The sequence below is a fragment of the Lagopus muta genome, chromosome 2 (assembly GCF_023343835.1).
Source record: "Lagopus muta isolate bLagMut1 chromosome 2, bLagMut1 primary, whole genome shotgun sequence".
Taxonomy (NCBI): domain Eukaryota; kingdom Metazoa; phylum Chordata; class Aves; order Galliformes; family Phasianidae; genus Lagopus; species Lagopus muta.
Window position 1 is genome coordinate 53,341,642 of NC_064434.1, and position 14,384 is coordinate 53,356,025.

Consider the following 14,384-nt stretch of genomic DNA (forward strand, 5'->3'; position numbering starts at 1 on the left):
CTAGACAGTTCAAATTCTTCTTAGGGTTTTTTTTTAGGTTATGGATACCAGATATTTCCATAGCACTACCAAGTGTTTCAGGTCAGTTTCTGGTTACAAGGAAGAAGGTCTGCAGACTTACGGGAAAGGTGATTTCAAACTGTTCTTACTTAAATTATTTCCACAGAATGAGAAATCCTGCCTCATTTTCTTTCCACCATTACCATTATACGTTAGGTCACAGTTTTTGTGGCATTTCAGTTAATCTTATAAGCAGCACTTAGTTTTAGCTGCATATCCTTAGGAAATGCAGATGATATGTCCTACTATTTTCTAAAAATGCATCCTTATTTATGAAATAAAACTTTGCTGACAACTTTCCATTTCTGCTTGGAGTATCAAATGTGCTTCTGTTAGCCTGGCAGCAACTAATTGCCCGTAATCTCCATTCCTAAAGGCACAGCCACACGGGGGGGCAACAAACTGACCACCATCAGTTGGGAGATGAGTAAAGAGGAGGCAGTGAGGCTTCTATCAAAGAATGATGGTTACTTACAAGTAAATGTGATTGTATGAGAGGTACTATGAAATTTCTATGTTTACATAGTATATGGGTTACAGAAGTATATTGTCCTTCTTTTAAAATGTTCCTCACATGCAGAAGAGAAGATAACCCAGAACTCTCAAATGTTGTAATTATTAAAATCTACCATGTGCTAGAATACCTGTACACAGGCAATGTGAAAACTTTCTAGAGACAGAAATTAAAATAGAATAAAAGACTTCTGTGTCTTGCACAAGACAAGCTGTGTAGAGGTAGAAGGCAGAAATCAGTACTTGCTGTTAGTATAGTTGTGGAAGCTCTTTTCCAGAGATAAAAACTGAATGTAAGCATTGTATTCAGCCCTGCAGAGAAGGACCTGGGGATCCTGTTGGATGAAAAACTTAATATGAGCCAGCAGTGTGCTCTTGCAGCTTGGAAAGCAAATGGTATCCTGGGCTTCATTAGAAGAGGGGTGGCCAGCAGGGACAGGGAGGTGATTGTCCCTCTCTACTCCACCCTCGTGAGGCCCCATCTGGAGTACTGTGTCCAGGTCTGGAGCCCCCAGTACAAGAAAGACAGAGAGCTGTTGGAGAGGTCCAGAGGAGAGCCACAAAGATGATCAGGGGACTGGAGCACCTTCCCTATGACGACAGGCTGAGGGAGCTGGGCTTGTTCAGCATGGAGAAAAGAAGGCTGCGGGGTGACCTCATTGCAGCCTTTCAGTACCTAAAAGGAGCCAACAGACAGGAGGGGAATCAACTCTTTGAAAGGGTAGATAACAGCAGGACAAGGGAAGATGGTTTTAAGGTGAGGGAGGGAAGATTTAGGTTGAATGTCAGGGGGAAATTCTTTACAGAGGGAGTGGTGAGGTGCTGGAACAGGCTGCCCAGAGAGGTTGTGGATGCCCCGTCCCTGGAGGTGTTCAAGGCCAGATTGGATGGGGCCCTGGGCAGCCTGGTCTGGTATTAAATGTGGAGGTTGGTTGCCCTGCATGTGGCAGGGGGGTTGGAGACTCATGATCCTTGAGGTCCCTTCCAACCCTGGACGTTCTGTGATTCTACGATTCTGATTGATTGCTGTGAAAATCTGATCCCAGTGAAACACAACTGATGAATGATATAAAGGTCAACAGGAGATGTCAAAATGTTTGATTTCTGGAATATCTTGGGAGCCTTATGAAGTCTGATGTAAGAAAAATCATATTTCTTCACGAGAATTGATTTTGTATTTTCTATAATAGGTTTATATACTGTAATAGATGCAAAGCAACTGCAGAGAAAAATAACACTGACAGGCTTTGTATGTTCTGGATAAGATTTCTGTTTTATGAATCACTCAATCCACAGTCTATTTCTTGTCAACGAAGCGGCACAGCATTCTGCACAGCTATAGCATGGGATAATGATATCTGGGATATGGCACACCAGTATGTTATTTATGCCCAGGGACTTTCCTGTGTGACATTTTTGATTGTTTACTGAGGTTTGAGGTTATACTGAAGAAAACAGTGATTTCCTTTTGGCCTCTGATAATCCATCTGTGTTTTAATTGCTCAGTGTCATTTGTAAATTGCTTTCAACTTCTACATACCACTTTTCAAACAAATGAGATGTTCCATGTTCGTTGATGTTTATCCCAGCACAAATACAGACTGGCAGAGAATGAATTGAGAGCAGCCTGGAAAATGGCATGACTGTCATTGGTGGCATTTCTCCTTCCTGTACCGCTTGTAATTGTCAGAAGCTAAGCAGCCTGTTAAATGTTTGTCCTCATGACCTCCAGAGGTAAGTGTTGTAAGTAAAGACACAGCAGAGCCAATGCAAGACTTGCTAATGCACAGTGATAATAGATTTTTGTTTCTGCTTAGTAGGTGAAGGTGACTTCAAACTGTAAGGGAACATTGTAATTCCAGTTACTGAAGAGATGACTTCATTTAGAATAGAAGCAAAGGAAGACCCTGGCTATGACATGGAAAATAAAGTCCTTGCATTCTTACTTTTACGACTTATTAAATAATAAATTATTTTAAAATTGTTAAACAGAGGAAACGCATGAACGGAAAGAGTATAAATCACTTTTTCTAGGAGTGATCAGTGATGAAGAGCAGAGCAAGGAAAAAAAGAGCTATCTATGCTACAGAACAATGCTGGTAATTAAAATTATATACAAATTTACTAGCAGTAGATTCCAGCTGGAAATCAGAAGAAAGGTTCCCACCAGTAAGCTTCTGTAACAGCTATGCACTGGAAGTTGCAAGGAAAAAAACAAGAGAGCTTGGTCAATATATGAATCAGCTTGAATTACAAAATTAGCCATGAAAGCAGGGAACTGCCTCAGTGACTCAGATTGGATCTGTGTTCTTTTCCTCAATGAATAACATCTGAGTAAAAAAGCATCTTTACCATAAAAAGTTAATGCAATTTTGACTTACCAAACAGAGCTCAAGGTTATTAATGGAGATAACATAGAGATTCCTGATAGCCAGGAACTTGAGAAATCCATCTGAATTTATTGCAATTTTTAAAAAGTACCTGTGCTTCCAGGATTTCCGTGAATACTGATTATGATGCCACTTCAGCAGCTCAAACTGCCTTTCTGCTTTCATTGCACATGAATTATCTTTCTGAGCACTTGGATAGGAGTACTGTTCCCTTCTTGATTTCCTTCGGCTGTGTTTGTGAGGTGGAAAGTATGTTTGTGAATGGCTGAAGGAAAAAGTTGGAGCGATAGGACAAGAGAGTGTCCTTAATTTCAGGGTTGGAGTTGCAATGCAGCTCATAAATATCTCCTTACAGTATTAAATTTAGTGACTGTTTTGCACAGCATCTCTAAAAACTGCACAGAGAGAGTCTCTCTGAAATGTGATGACAGGAGATGTCATGCTTAGCCAGAGAAAACACCTGTACAGAGTGCCTTTGACTAGTTAGGGAAAAAGGGCACAGATAGAGTTGGTCAGTAGAAGCTAATAAGACTTAGTTCTTTTATATGTTGTTGTTGTCCTAAATTAGTAAGCCCACTGAAATTAAATCATTTTGCAGAGTCTGACTTTGCTTTAAGTGGCATCCCAACACAACCTTGTCAGCCAAACAGTTTTCAGAGTAAGGTTGGGTGCTGACATAACATACCTGTGACTCCTTTTTCAGGATTTCTTTGAGCAGGCAAACAACTTGAACTCACTGAGTCACAGCTGACAGCCACTTCACTGCACTGCTGGCTGAAGTGACAAAATCTGTAGTTTGGACCAGCTGTAGGCACAAGCTTGATGCTAGATTTTGAGTGTCTCAACAACTGATCTGCTACCCGCCTTGCTTTTTTTCCATTTGATTGCTCTCTCCATTTGAAAGATGGCTATGACCTGGTGCAGACTGTGAGAATGCCTGAAGTTCTAAAAATTCTCCAAAGATAGGAAATTTATTTCCAGCAAAGTATTTCTGCCATGAATTTCCTCTTCAGCTTGTCCAGAAACCCATGCAGTTGTCCTCAATTTCTTTTCCACAATCACATCCTAACTCCTCATAAGAGAAGTATTAGAAGGAACATATATAGAGGCTGTGGTGAGTCTGCCTGACTGAAAAAAGCTCAGACACATGGTGGAGGTGGTGGTAGTTACTGAATGTGCTCAAAAGTTTTAATTGTGAACAAGCTGTCCTTCAGGTCATACCCATTTATATTCACTAAAAGCAGAGTAAGTCAGAAGATGGAGATGAAATGCAGGAGACCAAAGGAAATCATATCAAATCATCTAAATGTGAGAGCTGATTGACTAAATGACTATTATGTGACTAAGTGGGTCCCTGCTTCTTCATAGTTTTGCTTGCAGCATGCAGCAACAGCTATTCAGCAGAATTTTTTCACTAGTTACTGCAGAGTACTCAGCTGTTATACTGGGCAGTTGCAAGGCATGTCTGTAGGAGAGCTTGCACACTTCTATAATAGTTGAAAAAAAACCACATAGTTTTCTGCATTTCTGTCCACCTCTCAGTTATCTACATATCAACAGTGACCTTGTAAAGAACATCAGAGGCAAACTGCTCTACATGTTTGACCTGATGTATAAACTAAAACTTATATGCTAGAGCTTTGAATTTTTACTTTGTAAAGGGGAAGAATAACTAGATTTATTGCCCTGTTGCTATTGTAAAAAGACGGTTCCAAATATTTTTCATATAAGCATTGCAAACGCTCAGTATTTATGTAGTTCACAGGGTACAATTAATGCTTGCTTATCTCTCTCTGCTGTTTCTAAGAAGACAGATTTCTGGCATGTACATTGAGACTTTAAGATAATATGCAGAAAGGAACACAGTAATATTTTTCTTGCATCTTCTCATCCTATTCCATTATAATTTAGCTTCCAGTGGAGAAGCTGCACAACAGTAATATTTGCTAACATGTAGGTTTTTGTTTGTAAACAAACTACGCGATGAGCAAAGTACAAGTGGATTTTGACAAAGTACAGTCTGAACAGAGGACTGTTGGCATTGCTGGAACTGGTCACTGGTGCTTGGGATTCACCTAACATTATACCTTCTTATCCAGTGCCAATTGGTTTTTCATTTCTGAGGCTGGTAGTTTTGGTGAGAGACCAGGCCACGGTGGAAGTCCCAGGTGTCAATTTGATCCTGTACAAGTAGGCCTTCTTATCATGTCGATCCTCCACATTGGTGTCAGAGGTACTGAGTTGGATTCTATATGCTAGAGAGAAGCAAGTTTTGAAATGGGACAGGTATGATGCTCTGGCTCCATACACTGTGTTAGTCAATATCTTCAAACCTCACTGGGGAAATTTAGTTATAAAGAATTGTTCTAAAAGCCTGAGAAATGTCTCTGTGAGGCACTTGGAAAAGAAACTATGGCTAGTCTAAAATAATCTATGATGATTAATAGGATTCTGTAATGCAGATTAGATTTTCAACAGAATCTCATTAGATACTCCCATCTCATTAGATACTCCCAATGTTCTCTAAAAATACTGAGAAGAACATGGATATATGCCCAAAATTTTTCTCTTTTTCCTAATTATTTGCATATTTTTTTCCAAAAGCCCAGGGGGCAGGTTAGATTGCTAAATTATAAAAATGTAGTAAATAACTTCTGATTGTCTATTAAAACACATCATATGAAATTCCTTGTCCAATCTCTGTTCTATATGGAGAACAATTCGAAGTAATCTCTGGAGGTTCTTTTAAGTTCACCAGATTAAAAACATGACTTAAGATTGAATATATATGAAGATCTTGCCTAGCTGTTAGATGAATGGTTATCTGTATCTCACAAGGCATTACTATGAGTGAACTTGTTGCCATTGAACACTATAATCTTTACTGACACTGGACAAGTGGTAACTAACAAGGAAGAGCCTTAACATAAATGCTCTGCCATCTTCATAATGACAACTCTCACTAATTTTCAGATGCTTGCTCTATGAATTGAAGAAAAGAGTAAGTACAAGGGTGACCAAGTGCAAGGTCCCAGTGGTGAATTACACCCTCAAAGCATTATAGGAAGGTACCTTCTAAAGACAAGCTATTCTGCAGAAGTTGAAATGGTTAGCATGAGACAATCTGATTTACCAATAACTTGTAAACTATGTGTCCAAGGAATCTTGTACACATCTTGCCCTTGGAACTTTCCATGAAAAAAAAACCACCCAAACACAAATAAATCTTCACTAAAAATATATCATATTTCCTTCTGAGTGAAGGTAAAATGACTTTTAGACACCACTAACATCCTGGTTGAGTCAATTGAACATCCCTTAAAATGCATAATTTGGCCTGTTTGGAAGTATTAGTTTTTAGATGGTGACAGTACAAACATCCTTACAAGAGTTGACTCTAAGTATATTTATTTTTGCCTCCATATCTTCTTACAAAAAGACAGATGAAGAAAAACAGTGAACTTTTGAACTTTTCTGTTGGAGTAGTTATTTGCTACACAAATTTCATACACTTATCTTTTGAGATGCATTCCTCTTTTTCAGCTTCTTAGTCCTAGCACAGAGAGCTCATATAGTCATCTGTCACTTGCACTCAGAGTCTTTGCATTGCATGTTCTACAGTGAGTGATGCTTAGCCAAGATTTACTGAGTGACACAAACTTTGTGTTTGTGCTGAACTACTGAGAGTCTGGAGACAAAGAAGGGTAGACAAGGAAACCTATCATGGAAGGAAAATAGTGTATCTGACACTTTAAAATAATCTAGTTGTGCATATCCAGGGAATTGCAGGACTAGTTTAATGCAGACATATGAAAAAAAAAAGAGTGTTAACAATGGAAACAAATGATACGGAGTCTTATAAAGTAAGCTCTGCTTCTCAGAAGTAGAAGGAACCTTGCGTAAGCTTTGGTTCAAACTTGGAAGAATGTACTTCCTGGCATTCTCCACTAGTCTGAACTGGATATTTTTGTTCTGACACGTAACTGGAGAATTTTTTGGGCAGTCTCTTGGAGATGTCTGCATCTATGCCAGATGAAGTAGATGAGTTTTAGCAGTAGGAACTCTGCTAAAGATTTCAAACTTATTCTCAGAAAGAGAGGTAGGTGCAATGCACTGCTCTAGAACATCTAACTGCATCTTTGAGATCCTGAAAGATTAAAAAAAAAAAAGAATTGCTTAAACATGCATAATTTCCCTTTCCTGGTTGGCTTCTAGCCTAGGCCACATCCCAGAAAATGGTCTCATTCTGACACTCTGAAGCAGTTTTACCAGAGGCAATGTTGTGCATCCTGTTAAGCTTTTTATAAATATTTCCAAAGATCTGTTTTCAAGAATGCAGAGGAGGCAAACCATGCCCCCCCCCCCCCCCCCCCCCAAATACTAAGATGCTCTCCATGAGTTTCCCTGTGTAGTATTTGGCTGTGGAATTCCAAGAGGAAGAAGCACAGGCTAGCTTGGTGACAAAGTAGAGTTGAAGAATTGGGATGAGCTCAGGTGATGATCACCTCCACTTAGATCCAGACTCATTTTGGAGACAAGAATGAACAAGAGACAGAGTTTCCCTGTTTTTCATCTGTGCAACAAGTCAGAAGAACAGAAACATAAAGGGTAAGCAAGACGTGGACCAGAGAGAAACTCAGGCTGATGTGGCAGTGTAATGAAACACATTTATTCCTGACAGTAAAAACACATAAAACCCTAAATTTGGTTGCTTATTTGCATCAAAAAATACTTACTGTTTTCCTAGAAAAAAACTCCAAAACATTTTAGTCAGGCTATTTAGAGATAATTAAGAGCTCATGGTTTATTAAAGTTCTTGTACAGATGCTGTTTTTAAAGTGTTTAAGCTTTCACATGTGCTCTTCTACAGATCTGTCAGGATTGCAAAACCAGATGTCCAGTTAACAAGTATTTGTTGGTGGTACTGGTGTTATCCTGGAGCACAGAAACCCCACAGCTAACCAACTTACTTGGAAGCTTTATAGATGTCCTTTTATGGACGGGAAATTTGATCCCAACAACAAAATGTTTTCATTAGGTGTTTTGTTCTATCCACTCTGATATAATGCTTGCATGTACAGCACTGACATTCAAATGATCGAGAAATAGCATCTGCAGCATTAAAAAACACACAGAACTCTCTCCTCTCCTCTCCTCTCCTCTCCTCTCCTCTCCTCTCCTCTCCTCTCCTCTCCTCTCCTCTCCTCTCCTCTCCTCTCCTCTCCTCTCCTCTCCTCTCCTCTCCTCTCCTCTCCTCTCCTCTCCTCTCCTCTCCTCTCCTCTCCTCTCCTCTCCTCTCCTCTGAATCTTTGAGTTTTCTCTCTCAATTTTTCCATTTACTCTTAGCACTATCCTTGTCATGCCTTTTTCCTCCTTGTGCTTTATTTTTTTTTCTTTTTCTTTTTTCTTTTTTTACCCTTAAACAAGTAACTGTAACAAATGGTTACTGTAACAAATGGTTACTTCTCTCATTATATTTACAGGTACTCCTTAAATTGTTTGTGAGGTTTTTATGTAACATTGTATTTTACAATACCAGATGTTTCCTTAAGTGTGCACCAAGTTCCTGAGTCATTTGTAGGCCATTAAGCGCTGAGACAACTCGCATTGTGAAAGTCACAAAAAGTTTTCTGCATTTTGTTGTGTTTTTTCTCCTTTTTTTTTTTTTCTTTCCATGATAATTCAGCATTGCGTGTCTTAAAGTGTCCTTCTGTGTACTTTCTGATAGATAATTTTCCAGTCTTGTTTTGATGGCACTTGTTGTCCGTATAAAATAGATGCTGTTCCAGCAGTGAATTGCAAACTTTGCATTCCACGCACTTGCTTCCAGTAAAAGGCTTATGAATGCCAATGACTGTAGTATAGCTGCTGAAAAGCAGCAATGCAGCACCTGAATCATAACGTTACTCCACAGGGCATAGAATTTTGTGAAATTACGTTAGACTACATAATTTCGCATGATGACAATAAACAATCAATTGAGTTTTTCTTCAAAACTGAAACAGTAAAACTTCTTACTGCAAAATGGAGTATGTGCTACATGTTTGCATGTGTTTAGGAAGTGGCTAGACATGATGAAAAAGCATTTTTAAATAGTATTTAGCAGGAGAACTTTCCACTGGCTCAAAATTCTCCTCAGCTGCAGATCTCTGACTGCTGTTTAAGCTGACTTAATACAGTTGTTGTGCTCTTAGCATGAAGTAATGCTGGATTTCAAAGTGATTTAGGAATACAAATCTGCCTGGAGATGCAGGGTGTGCATTCCTAAATTCCTTAGGCACTTTTTCAAATCTCTGCCTCCATTTGTGCATCTGTTTTGAAAGCAGTTTATTTATTTTTCCCTCTCCTGTTTGTATTGAGTTTTGCTGTTCACTTTGAGCTATCAAATATCAATGAGATAATTGAATCATGCAGTGGCCTGGGTTGAAAAAGACCTCAAAAATCATCTAGTTTCAACCCCGTGCTGTAGGCAGAGTCACCAATCACCAGAGCAGGCCGCCCAGAGGCACATCCACCCTGGCCTTGAGTGCTTCCAGGGATGGGGCATCCACAACCTCCTTGGGAAACCCGTTCCAGTGTTACCACCCTCTGTGTAAAAAACTTCCTCCTAATATCTAACGTAAATCTCCCCTGTCTTAGTCTAAAACCATTTCCGCTTATCCTATCAGTTATCCACCCATGTAAACAGCTGTTGCCCCTCCTTTATACACTCCCTTCAAGTACCACAATGAGGTCCCCCTGGAGCCTTCTCTTGTATAAAGGGATTTCTCTATGCGATTTTGAGTCACGCAGCTGGGCCCTAAGGATACATATGACATATTCAAATGAGAAAATGTCATTGAGATTTCACAGTGACCTTTCTATATGTGGTCTCCTGATTCACTGATTTTCTAGATATCTTAAAAGATATTGGTTTTTAGGCAGAAAACTGAAAGAAGTTTGTAGCTTGTTTATATCATGTGTAGAATAACATGAAAGGGAACAGAAGTTCTGCTTGTAATTATTTATATATTTTTAGTAGTTACACAACATTTAACTTGTGAAAGAATCTTCTCTTTTCCTTAAATTCCCAGCTAGTTGCAGTGGCTGCTATTATACCTACACTACTGCTGAGAGTCACTGCCAAACAATCAAAGCTCTACACTACCCAGATTCATAAACACTGCTTTCAATAGAAGAAGCCCTGAATTAAACCAGCAGGTCTTCAGGAAACTGCTGGACTAATTACTCCAGTATACAGTATTGGTTTTTTTTCCCTTCCAGTTTGTAAACTTCTTGCAATTTTTACCATATATGCACAAATTTGTTCTTCCTGGTGATATGCTTGCATATGCAGACCTCCTAGCCGTGGTTGGCAACTGTAAGACCATTCTTGCTGGTGACATTAGTCTGATAATAACAGCGTAACTGCCTTGCAATTAATTTTTGCCTGGGTAACGTTAAAGTATTCAAACATCTTCTGGATATTTTCATAGGTAGTAACTGGTGCATCCCATCAAAGTCTGCCTACATATTGTCAGTGTCAGGATTATACAGTGTAAAGGTTTTTAGCCACTTTTTTCTAAAATCAACAACATTTTTACGTTGCTTAGACACACAATTGCTGCAAAGCAAATACAATGGCTACAATATAGACTTTCCATTGTTTGCTTGTGTTGTTGCCTTCAATAACAGCTGTTGGATTAACAGTTATTAAATTTGTAATAATCTATGCCAAATTAAGACTAAAAGTGGGTAGGATTACCCAGTTTTTCAGTGTTATAGAAAATACTAGTGATGAGTTTATTATCTTTAGATTTTATTTTCCTTGAATAGCAGTAAAACAGCCAAAAAAGTGGGCAGTTATTTGCAAAAATTATTTTTGTACTTATCAAAAAAGGGTCATTTTGGAGAGCAAAATTAACAGTTTTTGAAATAACCACTTATAAAAAGCTGAATTATTCTATTTTTTAGAAAATCCCATTAAAGAGATATCATGATAGAAAATTCAGATTCTGAGACTTACAATTTGAATCCTGAAATTTTACATGAAATTGTGTCTTTGCTCAGCCAAAGTTCATGCTGGTTTTTACAGATGAAATCTGAAAAACACAGAACAGTCTACATGGCTTGATGAGTCCATAAATGCTGTGGGATTTCTGATTTCATCTGAATCATTGCTGCCTGATACAATAAAAGAAAGCTCCTGTCTCCTGTTTCATTTATCTTTACTAGGGATTTCTTATTCTTTTTTTTTTTTTTTTTTTTTTTTTTTTTTTTTTTGTAAACTTGGTGACCTTTGACAACTAAATTAAACTCTCAAGAATGATAACTCAGAAACTATGTAAGTTTGATTTGCTTGTTGCTTCTCAGAACAGTTTACAGTGCAGCTCTCATACAAGAATGCCAGAGAAGTCCTTATAGGGGGAGCTGAGAAACACAGCTTCACTAGCACGCATAAGGGCAGAGTCCAGCATTATATTGAGACATAACAATCTTTAACAAGCAAGTCCTTGGTCTGGAGTTTCTGGTCTTTTTTTTTGCAGCTACAGAAATTTTTCTGAGGATTAGATAAAGCAACAAGAAGCTCACGGTTGCGACCACCCACTGGGAGGAGCTCCGTGCTATAATGTAAGTGTCAAGACCGGGTCAGCACAGAACTGATTATCACAGGCAGCTATTGTGGTACTGCTTAGCCCACAGGCTAAACCTGTGGCCTACTGAGAGCGCAGGAAGGGTCCCTGTGCCCTGGCTGGAGCCCAGGTGAAATCTGCTTTTGTAATGAGGTGCCCCACGCACACCTTGCCACCCAGCTGCATGTCCTTTGTGCTACAGCCTGCTTACAAAATGGGGTCAGGCTGAGACTTCATGGGTACCTGGTGTTTGCTGCAGTCTTTTGAAGAGGCATCTGCTGTCAACCCCATCCAGATAAAAAAAATGCAAGCAGCAAATGTCATGAACACTGGTACGTAGCAGCATGTAGAACTCCCGTGTTTGCCTTTCCCTCTCACTGCATTGTTTGTGTTTGCTTTTCTTCCCTGATACAGTTTGTGGTTGGAGAAAAAATTAAAATTGTCATGCTCTGATGACTTCCTTTATGGATGAGGCCTGGAAACACAAAGCTCTTTACAACTACTTGAAGGGAGGTCAGCTTCTTCTCTAGCATAACTATTGATAGGACTAGAGGCAATGGGCTCAAGTTGAGTCAGGAAAGGTTCAAGTTGGGTATTAGGAAAAATTTTTTCTCCAAAAGAATGGTGAAGCACTGGAATGGGTTGTCCAGGGATGTGGTTGAGTAATCCTCCCTAGAACTGTTCAAGAAACGTTTAGATGTTGTACTAACAGATATGGCTTAGTGTGGAAATATTGGTGGTAGGTGGACAGTTGGACTAGATGATCTTGGAGATCTTTTGCAACCTTGGTGATTCTATGAATCTATGGCTGATTTTAAGAGGTTTTCCCCTTACGTTTGGTGAGGAGATGAATTGCTCAACGCTTGCGCTGGCTGCTGGGAATCTGGGCTCCCTCTGAAGCTTTCTGTGTCTGCTGAAAATGCCATAGCCAAGTCTTTTGGAATTCGGATTTGCAATTTTAGTAACAATCGAAATTAATCAATTTTACAGTTATATACTTTGTCAAATATTTATTAAAACTGTATTGACCAGTATTTCATAATCTCCTTCTGAAGCAGTGAAGTAACTGTAGATTCCTGAAGGCTTAGCATTTGAAACGTTCCATCTTGTCTCCTAGTATTCATCAGAAAAGGCTTCCCATGTGATTTCAGAACTTAATCATATTTGGTTTTCCTTTCCATTCTTGTATAGTGTACCTTAGACACACTGCCAGTCATCTAAAATGAGCATTCTTCTCACAGGTGGGTTAATTATTTTCTACACAGGTTAATTATTTTCCATGCCTAGCCTGAAGTACCTTAACTGTTTATATTGACATTGAAAGAAATGATAAAATTGGGGGTGTTTCACAAATATTTGTACATAGAAAAACAGCTGTCAATGGATTGCTACTCAATGAATGATTTGAGAGTTAGCTGCAACTGCTAACAGTAAAGCCCTTCTTCAGATGGAAAAAAGGGACACATTTTTGTCTGTGATCTAATTATATATCATTTCCATTGAATCACCAGTGCACAACATGTGTTGCTGGAACTTTTGAGTTGATGACTTACACAGTACAAGAAAGATTTCTACTTGACTTACTCTTAAAAGCTATCAGAAAAAATACACAAAAAATGATGAAAAATGAATTTTTAGTTCTTTAAAATTAGCTAAGAACTTTTAATTGTCCAGACATACTGGGGGGGGAAAAAAGAAAAAAAAATAAAAAATAAATAAATAAATAAATAAAAATCCTGCCAGAGTGTTTGGAAATGGAAAGAAAAAGAAGATTTTAACTGAAAACCATATGACTGCAATATCTTTTAATTTTTACAGGGAAAAAAAAAAAAGGGAGGTTGTAACTGTCTTTTGTTGCACTAGTTATTAAAACCACGTTCAATGAATAAAACTGCTATTCGAGTTTTTATGAGTCTTTTAAAGTTATCAGACAATCTCAAATTTACATTTTTTTTTATTAGATGTCAAAGTCCTTAAAAATGTATCAGTTATTTAGTTTCACAGATTGAAATGCTGGATTAATGGAATAAAGGAGATCTTATTGTAGACTCAAGAGTTTGATAGCCACAGCCCCACCTGCTTTTTCCTTTTCTCTGTCACTAAGTGAATCATTAGTGCAGAAATGCTCAAGATGACACCTGTGCAGTCAGAACAGGCCAGAATGTGACTCAGAAGGTGATGACAGTCACCCTTGCCCAGATCCTTAATATGCTGGGAGCTGTAGTAGCAGTAATTCTATAAATGTTAAAATAAATGCTAAGTCTTTAGAATTTTTGTTTATCCTGGAGATTGTAGTGGCCATTTGATTATGAGACTCAGCTGAAATAGAAAACAGAGTAGTAATATTTTGGAAGGGAACAAAATCACATGAAAATCTGCTACAGACTTCTTAAGTCCTTGTATTTCAAAGCCATCACCACCTCAGAATGAAAGACAATCTAATTTCAATATATATATCTATACATAAAATATAAGTAATGATGGAAAACGAGTTCTTTCATAGGATGGCTGAGGTGTCTTCAGTGTCCATCTGCTCAAACCCTTGCCTGTGCGGGGACACTCAAAGGACTGTCCAGGCAGCTTCTGAAGATCTCTGTGGAGGAGACACCACAGCTTCCCTGGACAACCTGTGTCAGTGCTCCATCATCTACACAACACAGAAGTGCTGCTTGATTTTCAGTGGGAACTTCCTTTATTTCATTTTGTTTCTCAGGGCCCACTGGAAACAACTGAAAAGAATCGTAAGAGCGGTTTTGTCTCTTTTGCACCCATTCTTCAGATATTCATAAATGTTAGTGAAATCATCCCT